We start from the raw sequence: 11,463 nt of genomic DNA on the forward strand, positions 1-11,463 counted from the left end.
CTCCTCATTTCACACTATGTGCTTTGGCTTCGGGCGACGCTTTCCTGAAGCCCTTGGCCTGCAGTCCAAAGAATGGCTCCAGTTGGCTTTCCTTAAAAAAAAACAAAAAATAGGGGAGGGAGGAGAAAAAAAAATCCACATGTGAAGGATTAGGATCCATCTTTCATCCTCCATGCTTTTCACTCCACGCTCCCTGTTCACCCTCTTCCTCCGCTGCCATCATCGCTCCTGGAGTAGGTGAATTTGTGGACAGAGGCAGACACACACACACACCTCTGATATCTCCTCACTGCAAACTTTAAGAACCTGCCGTGTATCTTTGAGCAGGCACTTCTCTGGCTCACGTTGGGACTGCGTGGCACCGCAGTGGATGTGCCTCTGGCGCAGGAAAGGCTGGGTTTGAAACATTCAGGTTATGAGGAAGCAGGTACGTTCTGATCGGGAGCTGAGGCGAATGTATGCCCTAGCTATAGAGATTTAGCACCGGGACAGACATGCCAGATTTAACACCTACTTTTAAAAAGAAGACTTTGTGAGGAAAGTTTCCTAACCACTAAGGTTTTGTTTTGTTATATTGTGCTTTCTCTGTTTGGAGTCAATAGTTGGAAGCTAATTTGTTTTTGAAGCCAAAATAAATAAGCGTGAAACACTGCGCAAGCACATGCCATTGCGATGGTGTGCATATGGCACTGTCAGTGAGAGCCTGTTTTCCCTCCTTAATGTATTCCATTTCAAAAAGAGTGTATTTAGAATACACTTAACCTGTTGTGAATCCGAAGCACCATATGGAAAGCTGTATGGGAGCATGACAAATATGACTTTTTAATACTCCTACTACTTCCTACTTTATTAAAAAAAATTTGCCTATGATCTGACGTTGGCAAGCCTTACAAAGCAACCTTTGTCTCCACCCCTGCACCGATATCAGAGCGGTTATTAGCAAGAGCGTGAAATGATAGCCACAATGCTTGCTGACCCTTGGGGCATTGCTTGTCTCAAGGAACAGATGTGCCGCCCACTTTCAACAGTTGTATTCTACCCACAATGCCCTGGTGGGAGTAGCTGGGCTCGCAGCGAGATGGAGATGGTACCTTGTGTTTTACCATTTCCCAGTCTGCAATCAGGGAGCGCTGGCGCTTTGACTTGGAGCCATGGGAGGAGGGGAGCGAGGGGGGAGGAGGGGGAGGAGTACTAGATTGGGAGCATTTCCAGAAGGTCAATATTTACAGGAAGTGCTGGCCTGTTCGAACACCTGTCTCATATTTTGGGGGAAAAAATGAGGGCTCATGGAAAAAAAGATAATGTTTGAACATCATGGCAGAGGTTTATTATGTCTCTCTGAGTTGACTTTTCTCCATGATGGGAAAAGAATGATAAAAAGCGAGCTCTCTTTGCTAATTGAGAACGGCAATACATTTAGAGGAACCAATTTAATCAAGATTTCTATTCAGCCCGATTTTGACAAATAAGGAAACTTGTACAAATAATATTGTGGAAAAATTCTAAATCTTTATCGGTAAAAAATATACTGCAATGTTGTTGTCAGACAGCTTAGTTGTTCTACTGAGTTAAGTAACATTTATTAGCAGAATTAATGGCAGAGGCTAGTGACATAATGTATGTTACTATAATGTGTAAACTGAACGGAATGGTCTGACTTTGACATTAAACTACCTGCACAGTCAAAATAACGTATAACCAAAGGAACGGTAGAATGGGATAACACCTGTTATTCTTTAGTTACAGTAGACAGGCATCATAAGGTTACACCCATGCCATTTAGAAAAGTTTGAGACTAAACTTTAATATAATCTATAGATAATACGGTAAATTACTTTTTTATTTCCATGATAGCTTGTCTACGATTGTGGAAATAAGAAGTGGTGGAGCAGAGAGCAGACGCCTGTTGAGACTTCAGCAGTGTATGAGTATAAACTAGGACTAAGTGGCATGATCTGTGTTGACACACAAATCAACCAGTTGCAAAGGACTCTTCTCTGTCAATATATTCAGTTGCTTTGGGTGATCTCGCCGCACCCTTTGGGTCCTTCTGGAGGCTTCAGTTCGCTGCATATCAAATAGGATCAAGTTTATCTGACGGTCTGTGTGGTTGTCTGCCAGCCTGCCTGCCTGTGTGTGTGTGTGTGTGTGTGTGTCTGTCTGCGTTTGTCAGTTTCTCTGAATGGCCATCTCTGAGTTAACCCTTCTGCCTGTCTCGCTGCTTTATGTTCCTCAATCACTAGCACATATGCTGGACTCCAGACAAACTTTTCCACAAGTAGCTTGTGACTTCTAGAGTAAAGAAGATGCTGTTGTCATTGCCCATAGCTTTTATTTTATATATATATATATAAAATAACCAAAGGTTGATTGATTGAGACATGATATGAACTTATATGTTTATTAATTTTTTTTATCAGCCACTGTCAAGCAAAGTGTCTTTGTACTCATTTCTACTCACTTATGGTGAGCTGAGTAGAACTATCGCTGGCTAATTATATCACTGACTAATGTAACTGACTTTATTTGCTCTAGAATTTATTATTAACAGAGAATGGCTCAGTATGTTCAGTAGTCTGGGTTAGGTCTAGGCCAAGATTGTGATTGGCCTATTCTGCAGCCGGTTGCACCAGTAGAATGTTAGGTTAATCGTAAGTTTAGGTGTAACGTGTGTCTTAAACCAACAAACTAGCTTTAAACTAGCGCTGCATTCTTTTTCTGTTGCACCATTGCTACTTAAGGTACACCGTAGATAGTAGTTACTAAATCAAAATATTGTTGCATAGAATGACGTTTTTACCGCTGACAACCAATCAATATCACTAATGATATTGGAAGCGTCACAGATTCACAGCACTTGCGTTGGTAACATTAACGTTCGCTTTAACATTGAAGAAGATTATGCAAAGTTGTGTAAAATGTCTATATTTTTGGTTAACATTGATATTGATGGTATTTTGTAAAAGGAAATATTACATTTATTGTAAAACTATTGTGTCCACACTAAATGTTCCTCATTACCGTAATGTGACTTTACCTGCCTATAGAAACTACACTGTTCCCAAACTAACAAGCAGACCCATGATGCATCATTTGGGACAAAGTGTTTAAACAAAGTCCTTTTAGGCAAGTCCCTCCACTCGGCGGCCATATTGCTTTTTGGGCACTTATCGGGCATTTATTTCAGCAGAAAGGCTTTACGACACCAACCTTGCTCCAGCGGTGGGATCACACCACATGATTGGCACAATGTATTCACAACTTTTTTGACGCGGAAGGGGCAGGATATGTGTAGACAACTGCCATATTGCCATTACAAAATAACCCCATGCATTTCTATGAAGGATTTTTTGAGTACTGTGTCTCATTAGAAAGTCTCTGGTTTAAAATGGAATAAAGTCGAAAAAACTTGATCATTGAGAACATTTTTGGTGTACACAGAGTTTACTAAAAGAAAGGTTTTGAACAACTCACTTGGTTTTTCTGCTCGCCACCATCTTGCTGGTCAAGGAGTGAGTCCAAAACCTTTCTTTTTAGTAAACTATGTGTACACGAACAATGTTCTCAATGCTCAAGTTCATGTGTAGACACACTGATGATACTTCGATCAAAGTTTCATGTTGTGTCGAGCCTTCTTAGTGTTTTAAAAATAGCGATTTTTAAGCGGTCATGTATGAAAATAGCAGTGCCCCTACTATTCCCATTCAAAAGGCCATTTGACCCAAAAACGACAACACAAACAAGCTTAAAAGTGGCGCTTCGGACGTAATTATGCTTTTAAGCGAAAGTTTGACTCGGGTACATTCACAAAAACACCCTAGGATGCATTTTGGTGAAAGTTACGCTTTAAGCTTGAGGTACCAAAAATCTGATCTGGAAAAAAAAACAAAACAAATAAAGTATAATTATACTATACTATATAAAGTATAGTTTCAGAATTTCAGGCCAATTTCAATGACCTGACATTTGCATAAGGACCTAGCCTGAAAACCATTCTGAATTTACCCACACCCACAAAATTTGAGGATAGCAAATTCAATCTGGGCCAGAGCTGTTCACACCAAACAAATCTTCTGGGCGGGCTTTATATAATGATGGACAGATGAGCAATGGAGCCTAGTCATTCACGTCACCTGAGCGTGCTTGAGTTTATATATTTTTTAGGGCTGTCAAAATTAGTGCGATAATAACGTGTTAATGCAATAATATTTTAATTTGATTAAGAAAAAATGACGCAATTAACGCACGTTGTCTTTGACCCCTTAAATGACCCGTATTGAGGTGTTCCACACAGGGAACACACTGATGAACAGTAGCTGTGCCGCCAAGTGGTACAGTAGTCTCATAGAAGGGTGTTCAGCCACATTGAAAATAATCAGCACAGAAGTTGAATTATGGAGAAAGATGGGATAATGGATGGGAAGTTTATTTTCAAAACTTTGCCAGATAGTACACTTGACAAAACGAAAGTTATATGCAGTATTTGTCGAGCTGAGTTCAGTTATCACCGAAGTACATCCAGTCTGAGGTATCACGTGCAAGCCAAGCACACGGATCCCAGCTTGAGCTCTGCTTCTGGTAACATACGACAAACTACACTTAACAGCCGTTTTAGAAGCAGATCGATGGATACGTCGACCTCCAGTAAACTGACCCAAGCTATAGCTAAATGGATAGCCACAGCATGCAGACCAGTTTATATAGTGGAAGACGAAGGTCTCCGTGATATTATCCGGATTGCCTCCGGTGACCTCACGTACGAGTTGCCATCCAGGGCCACAGTCATGTCCAGGATACACAAGTGGTATGACACGGAGAAGGCAAAACTAGCTACGGATTTGGACAACACAGCTTCTGTCGCACTTACTGGTGACTATTGGACATCGCTAGGTAATCATAGCTATCTTGGAGTAACAGCTCATTACATCGATCAGGAGTGGAAGCTGCATTCACATGCATTGACTGTAATGAGAACTGATGTATGATATGGCTGATGTATGCGCGAGTCATTTTATGGATGTGGCGGGTCAGTGGAACATTGAAGAGAAAGTGAGCACGCTGAACACAGACAGTGCTAGAAATATGATTGCAGCTTAGAAACAGTTTACATTCAATAATTGTAAGTGACTTCTTGATTACAAATGCAGTAAGTGACAGCCAGTCAATAAAACCCCCTTGAGATCAATTGGTCTAGTTTTTACTTATTAAGTACATTTGGTATGAATGACAATGTGTCATTACATTTGATAATCTCAATTGGAGTGGATTTAAAATAGAATTTTAAAAATGCGATTAATCGTGAGTTAACTCACCATTACTATGCGATTAATCAACTAAAACATTTTAATCGTTTGACCGCCCTAATTTTTTTACAACAAAAAGCCCGTCACTAGAGAAGGTAGATGTTTAGATTTAGCTATCACATCTGTTGTGCAAGATATTGACCACAATAATTAAAAAAAATGAACAGAAATAAGCAATTGAGGCATTTGTTGAGAAGAAGGATGTTTCTGGCTGTTCTCCCTACAGGATTCACATATTATCTTGCTCTGATTGGTGAGGTTTATCCAATTGTATGGTTGGATGACGCTGGAACACACTCATAATCAAATCCAAATGGACTAGCCGATGCTAGTTTCTGCAGATCAAAAACATGTTTTAGAATGCTAAGCCTGTTGATGGTCCCAGTCTAACTTTACTGTGGTAGCCTTTGGCAATATGACTATATCCTGTGGTGCTAGTTTGAGTCCATAAAAAAGTCCTGATTTTAGATCTAGTCTAGAGCCTTGATGTTTTTTGTTTAAGTAACAAAACGTCAGTAATGTGAGCTAAGCTGTGAGCATGTACCCGTTCAAGCAAACTTGAAAAAAGGAACTAAATCAATTACACAAAATTAACTGAACGTAATGAATAATATCCCTGGAAAGTTTGTTCTCACAATGCCCTATGTAATGCTTATTCACCTAATGAATATGTGTGATGGCTGGTCTTGTGCTAAATGAATGGTCATTTACTATGACATGTCACATGGCCTTGCCCGGGCGTCGCATTGATAAACAGCTTCAATCGTTATTTATTTATTTATTTATTTATTTTATTCCGCCCTCTCACTGTTACTCTCTCCCTCCTGCGCACATGCCAATCAGAGCAAGATGTGAAGATTCATTCAAACTCGAGATCCAGCGTGTTTTTTCCCCAGAGGCGAAAAATTAATTCCTCCTCTGTACCGCCAAGGTGCAGACGATTCCCTTTCTTTTCCCTCTGAAAGAATGCAAAAGAAGAGAAACCACTCCCGAGGGGCTCTTGCTTATATACTCTTTCTTCTGCATTTTAATCCTCTGATATTTTGAAATATGAATGCTTCACGGGGGGAACAAGGATGTTAGTTTTGTTAAGGATGCTAATATTAGCCGTTTGGTGTCTATGGTTTAAACAGGCATGGAAGTGTGGAAGCATATTGATTGCATTTAAGAATAGCTGGAATAAATGTGTTCAAAAGAGGGAAGCTAAAAAGAAAAAAAGTGGTACGTTGATTAATCTTTACATGGCCTTTTTAAATCCTTTTTTGTGTGTGTGCATAACAGAAAAACAGGATGTTTTAGACCGCTAATTCCTCATAGCTTGTCAGAAGAAAGGGGTATTGGCATTGACACATACATTGACTCCAGCATAGAGATTTTACATCACTTTATTTGAGGAGGATGGATGTATTCACTCCTTTTAAATTCACTCAATTTAAATTCAGTACACTTTAAATAATTTACTTTGTTTTACTGAGGTAAAAAAAAAACAATCATCAAAAACTTTTGTGTCTGCCTCCCCACACACACACACACACACAGACAGACAGACACACACACACACACACACACACATACAACCCTAATTGTTATTTTCATGTTTGGCTCTGTCTTGAGTATGTAGTTCAGATTGAACTTTTTGCCCTGAATCTGGGAATTATAAAATTAATAGAACACATTTGTCATAATTTGGTAAATGATTGGGGCAGTGAGAACATAATTTGGTAAATGATTGGGGCAGTGAGAACATTACCAGATAATTCATGCTTTTCTATTATTCTGCCAGCGGTTTTATATTGTTTCTGACTGGGTTGGGTTAATGTCAGTGTTAACATGAATCTTACAGCACTCATTCTCTGACTTGCTCTTTATTATTGAAAGTGGGACAAAAGTCCTTCTAACACCCACAATAGAGCCATTGCTCCGATTACATGGACTTATAAATGATCTCTCAGCCAATCTTTGATTGTTCACAATTGGTCTGTAAATGTGCTCATACTAAACCAATCTTCTGTTTCTCAAACGGGCTAAAGTGTAATGGTTTGTCTTAATCTAAGATTAAGAATTACATTCAAGTCGATAAACTCTTGAGATTATTCAAATCGGCACTGGTACACTGTAATCGCACCGAGGTGCCACTGTATAATCCTGATCACTGGCTCTGCATGACCCAGCCTTCCCCAGTCATACCCCCCTCAAAAAACCTCAAAACACCTCAAAACAAAACAAAACACACAGACAGACATAAACACACACACACTCATATTGTACAAATACACACATACACGTGTAAATAAGCATATTAATGGCCTAGGATGATGAAACTTCGCAGCCACAATCATTAAAATATTAATCGCAGATTAACGTTCCTAATACGAAATGGATTTCCATTTCAGAAATAAATATAACAATGGCTCCCCCACTCCCTTTATTTGCGGAAGCATCCTGGCAAGCCTGAAATCAGCGACAGATTTTAGAAGGAAAGAAAGACGGGTTAACGATAGAACTATAATCCTTGTCAATGCACTTTATAAAGCCACCTTCTCTTTAAAATGTGTGACTAATGTGCACAAATCTCTGGCTTTAAAAAGCTGTCAGCCGAGATGGCTGGAGTTGTTGTTTCACCATTCATTGCCCCGAACGTAATAAAACAGCTTGTTTGTTCCTTGCTTATGCCCCCCCCCTCTTTCTCTCTCATCTCTTCCTCCGAGGGAACATACCTTGAGGTCTTGTATAGGGTTTCCCTTTTCAAGCTCTGCTTCGCCGAGCCTCTGCGTGCTTCGTGGAGCCGTAATGACATTAAACGCGAACACTTAAAGGGCTTTCGGCGAGAGCAGCATTGTCTGTCTGTGAAGGCTTCCAGAAAGGGCTTTTATTATGTTGTGGATTTAATGCCAGTGTGTGTTACCTGATAACATTAAGGCAGAGAAGGCAGGGATATTCCCAGACTGGCAAAGCTTCAAGAATATTGACCACCAACAGGATTGCAGCTGATGCCGGGCATGAATATACATGGGCTCGGAAACGGCCTGATTACTGCTATTACAGAATTATATCCAGGGAGGTGCAATTCATTAGCTTTCATTTCTCTTTATCTAGCTTTTGAGTACAAGGCTACCTTAACGGTGCAGGCCTAGATAAATGTTGTTTATTCTCCCCTCCAGATGGGGGATGCGCTCAATAGGCAGTTGGGCCTGCTGCTGCTGAAATGCAGACCTCTGGTGAAATTCCCATGCTGCATGTACATTCCAATAATAAAAGGGGGGAGTGATAAGGCATTAGCGATTAAGCCGTCAGGAGCAGTTTTGATGTGACTTTTCCAAAACACACACACAAAACTTTACTTGGGTCATGTTGATTTTGTAAATTTGTTCAGGTGCAGTATATATAAATATGAATGCATTTGTTGTTGGTGGAGCCATGACAGTTGAGTACGCTTTTGGGAAATGAAGTAAATCAAACCTATAAAATGAAGTTTACTTCCAGCTGAATTGATAAGTCGGTAAATCTATGTGAAAAAATAGTAATTTCCACTGGTGTATTTGAGGTAGAAATAATGACAGTGTTTCGCTGCTGTTTGATTATCCTTAGCAAATCCCAGTGCCAAATTTGCTGTGCAGGTGTTGCACATGGAATAATTTGGGAGTGTAATGAGGATAAGGTGTTGGTATTGTACTGTACTTAACGGCTTGGTGTCTCAGTCACTCAAAAGCTCCTGTGATGGATGCACAGGAACGGAGAAGCATCTTCCTCAGCTTCCTGCTGAACAGGGTTTCCATGGCTGGGAAAAACTTTTAGCACTTTGTCGAGACCTATAGTGGTGCTTGTCAGAATCAGATGCAGGACTGTTTAGACAAATCTAGTAGTGTGTATGAATGAACCATGGCTTCATTACGAATATTGGATTGGATTTATATTATTTATGTTGGATTAAGAAATGTTAAATATAGCATATACTCTCTGGGGCAGCAAGGTGGGATGATGATTTGGCACACAATGCAATTTGGGACGGTGAAGATTCAACAATTCAGTCTTAGTTATGCTTATACCACATCAGACCACAAATACAGAAAGGTGTCTGTTAAGATGGGTTGATGCAGTATTTATTTACAAAGAAATTACAGGTTTGTTTATGTAGCATCTTGGTATAGAGCAACAGCAACAGTGGTCAGAGATAATATCTACAGGAAAAATATCAAAACAAATGTTTTTACTGAACTGTTTGATCTTTTACGGTTTCCCCAAAGTGACAGCATGTGCTCACAATCTTTGGTATCAAACACGGCATACGGATTGTTTCCAGCAACAATTCCCTGATCTTCTGGTGCAAATGCAAATATTACCAGAATATGGTTAAGAGATAAAAAAAGACTTGTGTTAATGTTGTCGGTGGCATAGACTCAACAGGCAGGCGAATGTGTTGTCTGGAAATATCTCCACTCAGGCGCAAATTGTTGTGCTGCCTTGGGTGCTCTCTGCTCCGACCCCCCCCTTCTCTCTCTCTTTTTGGCAAGCACATTTGCTCCATCCAGACTGGGAAGACAATGGCTATTACCCAGCACACCTGGGTTCTCATCCGCACTATTCTCTTAATATCTTTTAAATCTCCACATAAGGTATGCCTTCCATAGGGCTTACGATGCCATTTGCTTTAATAAATTCTTTTGGCAGAGGTGGATGCAAGCTGCTTCTCCAGGCCTCTGGAGACTTGGGAGGGAACGAGAAGGGTGAGGCATCCTGAAATATGAGGATAAATAGTGGGTAATCCTCCAGGACCATGGCCTTGTAATCAACACTCCTCCAACTGGAAACATTTTCCAATTCTTTATCTTAATTTAACATTTTTCTACCTGCTAATTTTTTTGTGCAGCAGGCTAATTCACAGCAGAAGGCAGTGTCGAAGTTTGGCAAAAAAAGAAATGGAAAGGAAATAAAAAAATAAAAAAAGCAAGGGTTTGGGGCTCAATAGAATTGAGAGCTTTTTAGAAGAATTAATGATGGTGAGTGTTGCGTCTCGAGAAGGCCATGGAGAGCTCATTGTGATGATACTAGTATGGCCTGTTATTCTGTACACCACTTCACACACCGCGAGGAAGCTAATCCTGTCTCGTTGTGTCTCGAGCGTTTCTGTGATTATGTGAGTAAACTGCACACACACTCATCAGTGAGTGCGGGATGGTCCCTCATTAATGTTAAAGCTCACTTGAACGAGAGGGTAATCACCAGCAAGGCAAGAACCAGAAAAGAAATATGAGAGATCCTGCTTTATGCTTTGTGCTGCTTTGTAGAGGAACATTTTTCTGAACATTTCATCTCTCACTGTTTATCAACCAGTGTCTACCACATGGAACTGCTGCACCTCTTTTCCCGTGTGAACAGGGAGACATATAGAGTGCAAGTGTCGGAATGGTATGTTTCTTTTTTCTTTTTGTCTTTTATTTGTCCTTCTTTCACTTTTAGGAAACGATGTGCTCTATGGCTCGGGGCTTGCCTGGATCCTTGACACAGTGATGCACTTCTGTTGTGAGTCTGCTGCAGCAGCATATGAACTGTCACTTGTTACTTTAAATAATAGATTGCCTCCCCTAATTTCCTGCCTGATATTTTTGGCAGAGTGGAGAGACTTGCGGACAGGCAGCATCTGTCAGCTCCACAGTGGAAGCCAGAAATTTTCCACACACAAAATTTAGTGGAAAATAATACACTAGCAAGCTCAACTCTCCCAAGTTTGCTAACTTGTAGTGAATATCAGAGATCAGATTGAGACACAATTTGCAACACACACACATACACATACACATACACATACACATACACATACACATACACATACACATACACACACAAAGTATTCCCTCACTTTTGAATAGGTGCAAATTAAAGTTAACATAATTTAAAAAGTTGTAGCTGATGGGCTCATCATTTATTTTCGACCTTTGAGACAATATTTGATTATACTTTCTCATCTTCAAGTTTGCTCCATTGAATTTACCACATATTTCTGGGAGAAGCCATGTACTACTAATTCTAGTCTAGTGGTGTTTGAATATCATCTCCCCAAACTGCAACTAGCTCTTATCTTAACAATAGTATAATTGCTAGTTTATCCAATCTCTCAATAGCTAGACAAGGGAAAAGGCAGCAATAGATCTGAAAAAGCATA

The 11,463-nt window shown here is 40.1% G+C and overlaps 1 long non-coding RNA gene across 1 annotated transcript in view; it reads left to right on the forward strand.

The window, feature by feature from the left end:
• The window catches only part of LOC125305521, a 28,581-nt gene extending 17,465 nt beyond the window's left edge, over window positions 1-11,116 (forward strand). The window contains exon 3 of the long non-coding RNA XR_007195428.1: window positions 10,761-11,116. This is a non-coding gene — a long non-coding RNA (uncharacterized LOC125305521). The remainder of the gene's footprint in view (window positions 1-10,760) is intronic.
• The last annotated feature ends 347 nt before the right edge of the window (window positions 11,117-11,463 follow it).

Source organism: Alosa alosa, chromosome 13, assembly GCF_017589495.1.
Source record: "Alosa alosa isolate M-15738 ecotype Scorff River chromosome 13, AALO_Geno_1.1, whole genome shotgun sequence".
NCBI lineage: Eukaryota > Metazoa > Chordata > Actinopteri > Clupeiformes > Clupeidae > Alosa > Alosa alosa.